At 46.5% G+C, this 12,683-nt stretch overlaps 1 long non-coding RNA gene and 3 other non-coding genes across 4 annotated transcripts; 3 read left to right on the forward strand and 1 right to left on the reverse strand.

Annotated features, from left to right (window-relative positions):
* Positions 1-6,977: 6,977 nt before the first annotated feature.
* Positions 6,978-7,050, reverse strand: TRNAV-CAC. Its single transcript has one exon. It is a non-coding gene; the product is annotated as a tRNA-Val (tRNA).
* Positions 7,051-7,985: 935 nt separating this feature from the next.
* Positions 7,986-8,092, forward strand: LOC116538520. Its single transcript, XR_004263660.1, has one exon. It is a non-coding gene; the product is annotated as a U6 spliceosomal RNA (small nuclear RNA).
* A 316-nt stretch (positions 8,093-8,408) lies between these two features.
* On the forward strand, positions 8,409-8,512 carry LOC116538523. Its single transcript, XR_004263663.1, has one exon. It is a non-coding gene; the product is annotated as a U6 spliceosomal RNA (small nuclear RNA).
* Positions 8,513-10,757: 2,245 nt separating this feature from the next.
* On the forward strand, positions 10,758-11,935 carry LOC116538509. Its single transcript, XR_004263658.1, has 2 exons — positions 10,758-11,123; positions 11,282-11,935. It is a non-coding gene; the product is annotated as an uncharacterized LOC116538509 (long non-coding RNA).
* The last annotated feature ends 748 nt before the right edge of the window (positions 11,936-12,683 follow it).

Consider the following 12,683-nt stretch of genomic DNA (forward strand, 5'->3'; position numbering starts at 1 on the left):
TTTCTCTTTCTTTCTTTCTTTCTTCTTTCTTTCTTTTTCTTTCTTTCTTTCTTTCTTTCTTTCTTTCTTTCTTTTCTTCTTCTTTCTTTTTTTTTTCTTCTTTTTTCGTTTTTTCTTTTTGAGACGAAGTCTTGCTTTGTCGCCAGGCTGGGGTGCAGTGGCGCGATCTCGGCTCACTGCAACCTCCGCCTCCCGGGTCAAGCGGTTCTCCTGCCTCAGCCTCCCTAGTAGCTGGGACTACAGGTGTGCGCCACTATGCCCAGCTAATTTTTGTATTTTTAGTAGAGACAGGCTTTTTCACCATGTTGGCCAGGATGGTCTTGATCTCTCTCTCTCTTTTTTTGTTTTGTTTTGTTTTGAGACGGAGCTTCACTCTTGTTACCCAAGCTGGAGTCCAATGGCACGATCTTGGCTCACCACAACCTCCTCCTCCCGGGTTCAAGTGATTCTCCTGCTTCAGCCTCCCAAGTAGCTGGGATTAACAGGCATGCGCCCCCAAGCCTGGCTAATTTTGTATTTTTAGTAGAGATGGGGTTTCTCCATGTTGGTCAGGTTGGTCTCGAACTCTCGACCTCAGGTGATCCACCTGCCTTGCAAGGCCTCCCAAAGTGCTGGGATTACAGGCGTGATCCACCGCGCCCATCTAGTCTCCATCAACTGACTTGGTGATCTGTCTGCCTTGTCCTCCAGAGTGCTGGGATTACAGGCATGAGCCACCGCGCCTGGCTGTACTTCCAGCTTTTTACTACTATTTTGGCAGAGGGCTCACCTATGGGAATTAAAAGATGCATTTCTAGCCTGGGCATATAATAAAATTTGTCTCTACAAAATTAAATTAACTGGGTGTGGTGGCGGGCACCTGTGGTCACAGGTACTTGGGAGGCTGAGGTGGGAGAATTGCTTGAGCCTGGGAATTCGAGGCTGCAGTTTCAAGCAATTCTCCCACCTCAGCCCCTCTAGTAGCTGGGATTACAGCATGCACCACCAAGCCTGGCTTATTTTTGTTTATTTAGCAGAGACAGGGTTTCACCATGTTGGCCAGGCTGGTCTCGAACTCTTGACTTCAGGTGATCCGCCTGCCGCGACCTCCCAAAGTGCTGGGATTACGGGTTTGAGCAACCCCACCTGGCCTGAAGTGGGGAATTTTTATGCAGCTGACTAATAAAGGAGGGGGAGTTTCAGAGACTTGAGGGGAAAAGTCTGTGTTTCTTCAGTCTCAGATAACACCTTGAACAACCAGCTTCTGGGTGTCAGCAGCTGGGTGCAACATCCTTAAAGGCATTCATTAGAATCTTCTGCAATTTTTTTTTTTTAAGACAGGGTCTCACTCTGTCACCCAGGCTGGATTGCAGTGACACGATCTCTGCTGGCTGCAATCTCCACCTCCTGGGTTCAAGCGATTCTCCCACCTCAGCCTCCTGAATAGCTGGGATTACAGACATATACCACCATGCCTAGCTAATTTTTGTTTTGGGGTTTTGTTTGTTTGTTTGTTTATAGAGACGACCTTTCACTCACTGTGTTGGCCAAGGTGGTCTTGAACTCCTCACCTGAAGTGATCTGCCTACCTCCACCTCCTCCACCTCCCAAAGTGTTGGAATTACAGGCTTGAGCCACCATGCCTGGTCCTTCTGCAATTTTTTTTTTCAAGACTTTAAGTTATATTCTTCGTCTTGACAAAGCAGTACATTAGCAGTTTATAATTATATTGTAGAAGGAATATTGGACAAAACACAAGTGCAAGCAAGCAAGGGCCTGATCAGAATTTTCTTTTTTTTTTTTTTTTTTTGAGGCGGAGTTTCACTCTTGTTACCCAGGCTGGAGTGCAATGGCGCGATCTCGGCTCACCGCAACCTCCGCCTCCTGGGTTCAGGCAATTCTCCTGCCTCAGCCTCCTGAGTAGCTGGGATTACAGGCACGCACCACCATGCCCAGCTAATTTTTTGTATTTTTTTTAGTAGAGACGGGGTTCCACCATGTTGACCAGGATGGTCTCGATTTCTTGACCTCGTGATCCACCCGCCTCGGCCTCCCAAAGTGCTGGGATTACAGGCTTGAGCCACCGCGCCCGGCCTGATCAGAATTTTCATCATTTCAGTCGCTAAAAACGCTGATGTGGTGAAATCTCAAGGGGTCCGGTTACAAATTACCTTAGAAATTCCATGGGAAGCCATGGTCTTGTTTCTTCTCATAAACAAGGCCTGTCTCTCTGTCCCAGGATTTCCCTCTTGTATCCTAGTAAGGATCAGACTTTGTTTTTTGTGTTTATTTTTAGATATGGAGTTTCACTCTGTTACCCATGGATGGAATGCAGTGCTGCAATCTTAGGTCACAACAGCTTCAAACTCCTGGGCTCAAGCCATCCTCCAGTTTCATTCTCCCAAGACCAGACTGGCCAACACGGTAAAAGCCTGTCTCTACTAAAAATACAAAAATTAGCTGGTCGAGGTGGCGAGCACCTGTAATCCCAGCTACTTGGGAGGCTGAGGCAGGAGAATCACTGGAACCCAGGAGGCAGAGGTTGCAGTGAGCCGAGATGATGCCATTTCATTGCAGCCTGGCCTTCAGAGCAAGACTCCACCTAAAAAAAAATTAAAAAAAAAAAACAAAACAAAACACGGCTGGGCGCGGTGGCTCACGCATGTAATCCCAGCACTTTGGGAGGCAGAGGCGGGTGGATCACAAGGTCAAGAGATCGAGACCATCCTGGTCAACATGGTGAAACCCTGTCTCTACTAAAAATACAAAAAATCAGCTGAGCATGGTGGCACATGCCTGTAATCCCAGCTACTCAGGAGGCTGAGGAAGGAGAATTGCCTGAACCCAGGAGGCGGAGGCTGCAGTGAGCCGAGATCGTGCCATTGCACTCCAGCCTGGGTAACGAGAGCGAAACTCAAAAAAAAAAAAAAAAAAAAAAAAAAATTGCAGAGCCTGGTGGCACATGCCTGTAGCCCTGATGCAGGAGGTAGAAAGAAGTTATTTAGGCACTCTAGCCTCCAGTCTGGGTGACAGAGCAAGACCCTGTCAAAAAAAAAAGCCTTAAAAATATTTAAAAATATGTACAGATGTACAGATTGGCTGTGCACCATTGCTCATGCCTGTAATCTCAGTACTTTGGGAGGCTGAGGTGGGTGGATCACCTGAGGTCAGGAGTTGGAGACCAGCCTGGCCAACATGGCAAAACTGTCTCTACTAAAAATACAAACATTAGCCAGCCGTTGTGGTGGGCGCCTATAATCCCAGCTAATCAGGAGGCTGAAGCAGGAGAATCTCTTGAACCTGGGAGGCAGAAGTTGCAATGAGCCGAGATTACGCCATTGCAGTCCAGCCTGGATGACAAGAGCAAAACACTGTCTCAAAAAAAAAAAAAATTTGAGTATCTTATATCTGAGATACTTGGGACCAGAATTGTTTTAAATTTTGAATTTTTTCAGATTTTTGAATATTTGCATTATACCTACCCTAGTTGAGTATCTCAAATCTGAAAATCTGAAATCCAAAATGCTGCAATGAGCATTCCTTTGATCATCCTGTCAGCACCCAAGAAGTTTAGGATTTTGGAATATTTTGGATTTCAGATTTTCAGATTTGGGATGGTCGACCTGTATTTTATATGAGTATTCCAAACAGCCTTCAAATATGTGGGCTTTTTTTTTCTGGGAAATACTAAAAAGATTATAATAACTATGTTAAAGCTTAACTGACAACAATAAATGTACAAGTGTTGGCACATGTATACACATTGGAAATTATTCACCACAAGTCAGGGCCGATTTACACGTTAGGCACAGTTCATAGGCCCCACTTTTTTTTTTTTTTTTTTTTTTTTGAGAAAGAGCCTCTCTGTCGCCCAGTCTGGATCTCCACTCACTGCAACCTTTGCCTCTCAGGCTCAAGTGAATCTCCTGCCTCAGCCTCCAGAGTAGCTGGGATTACAGGTGCATGCCACCAGGGCCGGCTAATTGCTGTATTTTTAGTAGAGATAGATAGGGTTTTGCCATGTTGGCCAGGCTGGTCCCAAATTCCTGGCCTCAAGCGATCCTCCCACCTCAGCCTCATAAAGTTCTGGGATTAAAGGCATGAACCACCGCGCCTGGCCCAAAAATGTTTTATTGTAAAATCAAAATGCTTTAATGGAGGCTAGGTGCAGTGGCTTCTTTTACTCAGCACACTTGAGATTCATGTTATTGTACATATCAGTAGTTCCGTCTTTTTTTTTGGCTGAGTAACATTCCATTGTATGGATTGATATTTCACCTGTTGATTTGAGAGGGGATTATGAAGCTGAAGGCTGTGAAGTGAAAAAAAAAAAAGACAGGGGAGACCCCCTCACCTCCTTCAATTTCACCTCCTCCCCCGACTTCCAGGTGGGAAGGAGAGTGAGGAAGGAAAAAAAAATGAAATAAAATGCCAAAGAGCTGGGAAAATGACTCCCTCTTTATTTCCCAGCATCTCTGCTGTTAACCTTGAAAGAGCTGCAAATGAATGTTATCCCCAGGCTGGAGCCTGCACTGGTTCATGCCTCCATGTCACCACAGACCAGGCTCCCTCCTGGAAACACCTCTGCCAGCAAACGTCTTGTTGCTTTTGTCTCGTCTCTGTAAGCCCCTCTCCCTTACTGGTCCCCGTTCGCACTGCATATGAATTAGCAAATCAATGAAGCCAAAAGATTGTAAGTTTGGATGTCCAGCAAATGGATGATGACATAGTTCTGCCTCAGTTTCCCCTTTAGCATTGTAAGCCTATAAAAGGGGAGAGAAGTTGCAGCTCAGGGAGCTCGGTGAATGAGGTTGTTGCCCGCCGGAGCTCCCTGCCGAATAAAAAGTCACTTTCTTCCTCAGTTCGGTGTTCCAGAGATTTGTTCTCTGCTGCTCCTGCTACAGATTGACATTTGGGTTGTCTACAGTTTGGGGCTATTACAAATAGAGCTGCTATGAATGTGTGTCTATAAGCATATGCTCTATTTACTCTTGGGTAAATACCTAGGAGTGAAATGGCTGAGTCATATTGTAGTAATTCAACATTAAAAAAAACACCAAACTGTTTTCCAAAGTGAGTGCACCATTTTACATTCCACCAGCAGTGAATAAGTGTTCTGGTTTCTCCACATCCTTGCAACTTGGTATGGTCAGTCTTTTAAATTTTAGACATTCTGATATGTATGTAGTGGTATCTTACTGTGTTTTAAAGTTGCATTTCCCTAATGATTAATGATGTTGGACATCTTTCCATGTGGTTATTTGCAATCCATATATCCTCTTTGATCAAGTGTCTGTTCAAATTGTTTGCCCCTCTTTTAGGAGAGTTGTGAAAATAATCTTTTAATTAAAAATGTGTTGGGGGAAGCAGCAATGGAGAAAGGGTTTACAGTGTGCCTACATAAAGTGGTTATAAGTAATGTATAAAAGAAATCAGGAACAATAAACTGCGGAAGGCCATGGAGGCCTCTGGGGAGGAAGGCCTCTCTACTGCCAGCATGTTCTCAGGAACAGAGTGACTTAAGCTCTGATATTCTAAACAAAGTGCCCAAGGACATAACACTCCCTTGAAGCACTGGAATGTAACCAGACTTGTAGGCTCCTTGCTAAGCCCACTCCCACCAGCTGCACTGTCTATTGATAAGCATACACTTTTAACTCTTAAGAAACTCACATAAGGCCGGGCGCGGTGGCTCAAGCCTGTAATCCCAGCACTTTGGGAGGCCGAGGCGGGTGGATCACGAGGTCAAGAGATCGAGACCATCCTGGTCAACATGGTGAAACCCCGTCTCTACTAAAAATACAAAACATTAGCTGGGCATGGTGGTGCGTGCCTGTAGTCCCGGCTACTCAGGAGGCTGAGACAGGAGAATTGCCTGAACCCAGGAGGCGGAGGTTGCGGTGAGCCGAGATCGCGCCATTGCACTCCAGCCTGGGTGACAAGAGGGAAACTCCGTCTCAAAAAAAAAAAAAAAAAAAAACTCACATAAACCATGCTGCTATCAATTTTGTGTTTGACGCACAGCTTCCCTTCACCGTTTCACCCTACCACCTGCACTATAGATGAAAGTGATTGTGTTCAATAAATACTGTGGAACCCCGAGCGCAGGGCCTTCACTGCCTCCAGTACAAAATGATGGTCCCCTGGTCCCACTTTCATTCTTAATCTGTCTTTTTCTCATTCCTTTGATGCCCCCGAACTCGGGGTACCCATGGGTGGGGTGTGGGGGCTGGTTCCCTACAAAATGTACATTGTTTCCACCAGATCTAGAACCAAAGAGCTTAGAATTCCCTAAGAATCCTAAAATGAGAGGAAAGAGAAAGAATTAACATTTTCGTGACTGGATGGTGACAAGTGGAGAAAATAAGCACAATAAAGGCAGGTTTGGTGGGGGTGATGGAGCAAAGCGACTTGTGATACCAGCTCCCTCACCACGTTGGTTTCGTTCCTCTGGACTAGGGGGTTAATGATACCGGCAATCAGCGCAAAGCGAGATAATCACCAGCACACACCTGGATCTCCATACAGGTTTGTAAACTATGTGGAGGAAACGGACCAGTCGCAGTCGCAGCCGGATGCCAGAGCTAGAGCCTGAGCAGGGTGTGAGAAAAGGAGGCCCTTCAGGACTCGGCCCTGAACCACAACTTTGTCCTCGGGGGTCCGGGTCGGAAGCGACGACTTCATTCACTGAGCAACCATTTCTGGTTTCCAACGTGCCGGGAGTGGCCTTCTGGGTGTCAGAAAAGACACAGAAAACTGACAAGGCGGAACCGCGACACGGTGTCTGCTGCTGTCAAAAGGTCTCACTGCTCCGGAGGGACCCAGTCACCCACAGCCGCCAGGGGCGCCCGCCCGCCCTCTAGCTCGCACCCGTAGTCGAGAGCCGCTCAGCTCTCCTCGGACCTAGAGTTCCGCGATCTCACCGCGGTCTTGGCGGATTGTTATGTAAAATTCGAATGGCTATGGAGAAGGAAAAAGAAAAGCGAAAAGTACCACGCTGTTTCCGCCCGGTTTCGAACCGGGGACCTTTCGCGTGTGAGGCGAACGTGATAACCACTACACTACGGAAACTAGCTGGGAGCTGGCACCTCGCAAACGACTGTTGAAAGGTAGTGGCTCACCACTGTCCCTGACCCACGAGGAAAGTACCCGGGCGAGCCACCCACAGCTCGGGCTCGGGGCGCGTCCGCAAGTAGCCAGCAACGCAAGTCAGACCCGGGCTGCTCACGTGGGGTCGTGACCGAGAGTGCAGGGGTGAACTCCATGGTGCCTCCTCAGGAAACTTCCGGCGCAATCAGGGCTGCAGCCAGAGCCCTGAGACACTGGGACGGGGCTCCAGGCGTCCTCGAATTCTGGTCGTGGAGTTTTCCTGATCCTGTCGGGTCCTTTAGGAGCGCTTGGCGGGGAGCGCGGACGCCCCGGGGCCAGGCCACCGCGGCCACCGAGAGCTGAGCCCAGCCTGGGGACTGGAGAAAAACGGAGTAGAAGAGACCTAGGGGACGGACTTGGCCCTGTCTAGGAAAACCAGCTCATATTTGAAACAAAATACGCCTTAGGTTTGCCCAGCACTGAATTTAGAAGCATTTTCACATTCTCGTCTTTAACTAGATTTACAGCAGTGCCATGAGCAAAGAATTAAACCCGTCTTAAAGATGAAGAGACTGAAACTAGTTAAGTAGGACTTGGGTAGGATGGAAGCGCTGCTTAAAGTCAGGGAAGAGTCTGCCACCCTGCCGTTCTCAGGCTGTATCGCGCTTAGCGGGACTACACCTTATTATTGTCCAAGGAAGCAAACGAAGAGGAAAGAGAGAGTGGAGAGTATTCCTGGAGGGACTCAAGATACCTCTCCAGGTGGAACCCCAAGATACCCGAGTAGAGTGACAGCTGAGGTCGAACGACCTCATCTTTTCCACTGGCTCAGCTGAAATATTTGAGGAGGTAGGAAGAGGAGATGGTTTAGGGATGCCAAATGACAAAGGCTTTAGAAAATTAAGAAGAGAAGGGTCGTGCTCGCTTCGGCAGCACATATACTAAAATTGAAACGATACAGAGAAGACTACCATGGCCCCTGCGCAAGGATGACACGCAAATTCGTGAAGCCTTCCATTTTTATTATAAAAAAAGTTCTTATTAAAAAAATTATAAAAATTAAAAAAAAAAGAGAAGAGTGAGAGAATTACCAAGGCAGCAGAGAAGACTTACATGCTGTTGTATGATACAAATGTCCAGGGGCTAGCTTGGAACGATGTTGGCTGACTGTGTCGGGAGCTCTAATCCGGCAAGAACCTAGAGGAGAAAGTGGGTTGTGGGATGAATAAGCAAAGGTGGAGGGTTAAGGAGTTGGGGTGGTAGTGAGAGAGCACAGGAGAAGCACCTGGTTACAGGTTGAGCCTGTGCAGAATGTAGAAATACGTCAGAGATATCCAACGGCGCTCACTTCGGCAGCACATATACTACCACTGGAATGATACAGAGATTAACATGGCCCCTGTGCAAGGATGAGGCACAAATTCATAAACTGTTCCATTTTTGTTTTAAAGAAACGTCCAATGGACTGAATGCAAGGCAGATAATAGTTTATCGGGTTAAGGCACTTTATCGGAAAGTTGGCTTAAATAGTAAAGGGAAAATATTGCCTCACAATCCTAGGTAGATCTGGGCTTCAGGTAAGTCTTCATACAAGGCTCAAAGAAGTCTCTGGGCCCGGCATGGTGGCTCATGCCTGTAATCCCAGCACTTTGGGAGGCTGAGGCGGGCGGATAACAAGGTCAGGACATTGAGACCATCCTGGCCAACATGGTGAAACCCCATGTCTACTAAAATACAAAAAATTAGCCTGGCATGGTGGCGCACACCTGTAGTCCCAGCTACTCGGGAGACTGAGGCAAGAGAATCGCTTGAACCCGGGAGGTGGAGGTTGTAGCAAGCTGAGGTCTTGCCATTGCACTCCAGCCTGGGTGACAGAGTGAGACTCCGTTTCAAAAACCGAGTAGCTGGGACTACGGGTGTACTTCTTGCAGAACTCATTATCGTATAACAGGGATGAAATATACTGTGTATAACAGGGATGGGACATACTGCTTCGTTTAAATAATTAGTGCCTACTCCTCCTGAGGTCCGGGTTAAGATTAATCCTACTGAAACTCTAATCCTACTCAAATTCAGGGTATCCCTAAGAAGGGAATGGGATGTTGTAATGCTGAAGAGAACCAACAAGCATTCTCTACAGAGGCTAAGACCACAGTGCAGCAGAGAGCGGAGAAGAATGGCATATGCTTCCAGAAATGGGAGTCGATGTTAGGAAAGCCCTTCCACTCTAAGGGCTTCCCTGATAAGGGAGTTCTCCTGTGAGTAGCTTTCACTATGCAAGGTCAGATGAGACCTAGGATAGCCCAGGACACAAGGATCCTCCCGTCATCCCCCAAGGGGCCACTTTCAATGTGAGTAGTCCTTGCCCCTCCCTGCCAGGAGCTGAAGAGGCTGTGTCAGTAGCTTTTCCCCTGATCAGTCTCTGGAAAGGCAAAGCTTTCATGAATCTGGCCTCAGCGGTCAGTGAGACTGTGGGATCGTCCTGAAGAACAGGAGGTCCTGGAGTTCACCCTCATGACATCATATCTGGCTTAGGACAATCACTCTTTATGCCCTGCTCATCACTGTTCCTCACTGTGGCTTCTCCCTAATGCAATACCTTGTGGGGAGCTATTTCCCTGAGAACACAGTGATATTAGCATGTGAATCACCTCTTTCTGGGCAAAGGTGGTGGAATTTTTTACCGTCATGAAGTCAAGGTTCCTTCCCCTTTCTGAGTTGAATAATCCAAATCCTGGCTCTTAGAGCTTCTCATATCCCTAATTCCTTATGAAACAACTCTGTTCCCAACTCTTTATTATCCCATTGCTCAGTATCTTCCACCACATCCTCCTTCTGTAGACTCTGAGGCCAGGTGTTGAGGCTCACGCCTGTAATCACAGCACCCTGGGAGGCTGAGCTGGGTGGATCACATGAGATTAGGAGCTCAAGACCAGCCTGAGCAACATGGTGAAACCTCATCTCTACTAAAAATACAAAAGTTAGCTGAGCATAGTGGCAGGTTCCTGTAATCCCAGCTCTTCGGGAGGCTGAGACATGAGAATTGATTGAACCCAGGAGGCGGAGGTTGCAGTGAGCCAAGATGGTGCCATTGCACTCCGGCCTGGGTAACAAAGCAAGACTCTGTCTCAAAAAAAAAAAAAAAGACTCTGACACCTATAAAACATGATTTTATGGCAGCAGGAGGCAATAGGGCAAAGCATTTCTTCCTGTGTGGTATAGATGGGGTAGTGATGATGGAAAGATAAGGAATGTTATGAAGGAGTATTCACTGGAGGAATATAGTGTCAGGGAAGAAAATTGGATATTAAATTTGTAATCCGGAAAGGCAGTAGAGCGGTTAACTCCAGTTTTAAAACTCGTTTTTTTTTTTTTTTTGTTTGTTTTTTTTGAGATGGAGTTTCGCTCTTATTACCCAGGCTGGAGTGCAATGGTGTGATCTCAGCTCACCGCAACCTCCGCTTCCTGGATTAAGGTAATTCTCCTGCCTCAGCCTCCCAAGTAGCTGGGATTACAGGCACGTGCCACCATGCCCAGCTAATTTTTTCTATTTTTAGTAGAGACGGGGTTTCACCTTGTTGACCAGGATGGTCTCAATCTCTTGACCTCGTGATCCACCCGCCTCAGCCTCCCAAAGTGCTGGGATTACAGGCGTGAGCCACTGCGCCCAGCCTTAAAACTCATTTTTATGGCTTCTAGATTTCACCTTCTTAACCTTGATGCTATATAGTTTCTCAAAGAGGCACAATTGTTTTGATTAGCTACATAGAAAATGAAGCAGAATTAATAAACTAGTAGAACTAACAAAATAGTTCAACAAGATTGTTTGCTACAAAACCAACATTAAAAATAAAAAATTTCCACCACATCAGCGGTAATCACCTAGAAAATATGAGAAAGTAACATATCATTCATGGTAGGACAAAATCATAATATGCCTGAGAACAAGCCACTGAATAAATGCACATAATCTTTGTATGGAGAAATATTAAAAATTACTGAAGAGCAAGATGAGAACTAATTAAGTGAAGAGATTTACCCTATTTATAAATGAGGTGATTTAAGCCGGGCTTGGTGGCTCTCGCCTGTAATTCCAGCACTTTGGGAGGCTGAGGTGGGCAGATCACCTGAGGTCAGGAGTTCGAGATCAGCCTGACCAATATGGTGAAACCCCATCTTTAAAAAATAAATAAATAAAAATAAAATAAATGAGGTGGTTTAGTATTATAAAGATGTCAATTTCCTCCACGTTCTTCTGCAAAACCCATGCAATATCAACATATCAACAGAATGCCTTATATAACTTGAAAACTGATTGTAAAATTTACATGAACACATAAGTCTGTGGGTGAGAGACCCTGCAAGTACCGAGGCAAGGCTCTGAAGCCTCAGCCTGTTCCCGTATAAATAATGAAATAAAAAAGAATTAGAAATATAATCACATAAGTAATCATAGATATAGATACCTAAATATATATACTCGGTATAACCTTTTAATTTTGCTAATATTTCTCGGGTTTCAAAGTGTGAACTTAAGGTGACATTGTGAAAGAAGTGACCCTAAGGCAAGATGCTCTAAGCCCTCTGTCACACCCGCATAAGGGCTGCTGGAGGGCACCTTGGCTATGCGGCAGCGCTGGGAAAGTGCCTGCTCTTTAGCAAGCTGTGGAAAGAGACGTTGGAATTAGGAGAACATTCCGCTCTCTCAAGCTCTTGTGGTAGGCCTGACAGCTGTCAGGGAGGCCCGCAGACATCCAGGGACGTAATTGTCTCTATGTGATGCTGTGCTTCGGTGGTCATGTTCCATGTCCACCTTCATGTTCTGCTTCTGCACCTGGTTCCTTTTTTTCTTAGAAGATATAATCAGTAATAGTAACATAAATCTCAATGTCTTTGTTCTTTCTTGACAAGTATGAAAAAAGTGCTGACACAATATGCTCCTGCCCTCGCCTTGGCTACTTGAAAGTCTCTGAGACATGTGATTTACCTGACCCTATCACTGACCACTGTAGGGCTATTGGCCCCACAGGGTCGTGGGATGTCCCTTATGCTGTGCTGAGGTGCAGGATCTGAGAAGTAAAGAGACTGGACACTGAAGAACTGGAGAAGAGCAGCTGGACTTGGGAGGCCACGCCACCTATGAGCAGAGACTGACGAGGCCCCGAATGTCCAGAAGAGTCTGTATTTATTGGGTACAAGGCAGGGGGGCAGGGTCATGTGTGAGGTCATCTATAGGCTTAATGATAGGGCATACATAATCACGTGAGTAGCAGGCGAGGGGAGCCACCCCATTAGGTCACCTGGGCAAAGAGGTGGGCCATGCGCAGTAGGGGGCTGTGCCGTGTGCAGTAGTAGAGGGTCATGTACAGAAAAGGGGTCCACCCCCATTAGGTCACCGAGGTAAGCAGGTGTGCTGTGTGCAACAGGTGTCGTGCACAACACTTCTTATCTGGGGGCTGCAGACTTCAAAGGATTTCTAATAGAAGGATACTGTAGCCAATGCAGTGGGAGCTGACAGACTTGTGCTCTTCTCTAAGATATTTATGGGAGGATGATTTGAGTTAAAACAGAAGTGAGACAAGACAGACAGGGTGTACAGCCACAGTGACTGGTCA

This window comes from Sapajus apella, unplaced genomic scaffold (genome assembly GCF_009761245.1).
Source record: "Sapajus apella isolate SASKATOON/1434 unplaced genomic scaffold, GSC_monkey_1.0 scaffold119, whole genome shotgun sequence".
Taxonomy (NCBI): Eukaryota; Metazoa; Chordata; class Mammalia; order Primates; family Cebidae; genus Sapajus; species Sapajus apella.